Source organism: Cynocephalus volans, chromosome 3 (assembly GCF_027409185.1).
Source record: "Cynocephalus volans isolate mCynVol1 chromosome 3, mCynVol1.pri, whole genome shotgun sequence".
NCBI lineage: Eukaryota > Metazoa > Chordata > Mammalia > Dermoptera > Cynocephalidae > Cynocephalus > Cynocephalus volans.
This window is the reverse complement of record NC_084462.1, coordinates 17,524,698-17,525,352: the sequence shown is the minus strand read 5'-3', so window position 1 is coordinate 17,525,352 and position 655 is coordinate 17,524,698.

Here is a 655-nt window from a genome sequence, read left to right as displayed (position 1 = left end):
CCACGTCAGTCCTGCTAACTGCAAATCTTAACAGCTAGAATTTAAACTAGAAATTAAAGAGAACAGCTGGAGTTAGAAATCCCGCTTCTGTAACTCTGACTTCGAAGTATGGTTTATCTTTGATTTGATCTCAAATAGAAAGATTTAACTTAAGATTTAACTTCACCTTTCAAACACAACACTTAAAAAAAAGCTTTCACTTTTGAAGGATTTGTCTGCTACCGTTTTAAGAATACCGTCATGCACCGCCTAACCACGTTTCAGTCAACCACGGACCGCGTATGTGATGGTGGTCCCATAAGACTGCGATGGCTATGCCACACAGCCTAGGTGTGTAAATAGGATACACCATCTAGGTGTGTGTAAGTGCCCTCTATGATGTTCCCACAACAACAAAATCACCTAATGATGCATTTCTCAGAACAGAACCCCGTCGTTAAGTGCCGCACAGCTGCACAGGTAGGGCCTGATGTCTAACTTAGTTTCCTCCTTCCCACCAAAGAAAACTTTGAAACTCCTTCCTTTAATGGGGTTTCTGAGGCCTAGAGTCTGCCATAAACCACTTGGCATCTCCCTGTGTGCATCTGTGCTTGACCAGAATAACCACGAGGGCAGGCAGAAAGCGCAGATGAGACACTTTACTCCAGCACGTCCT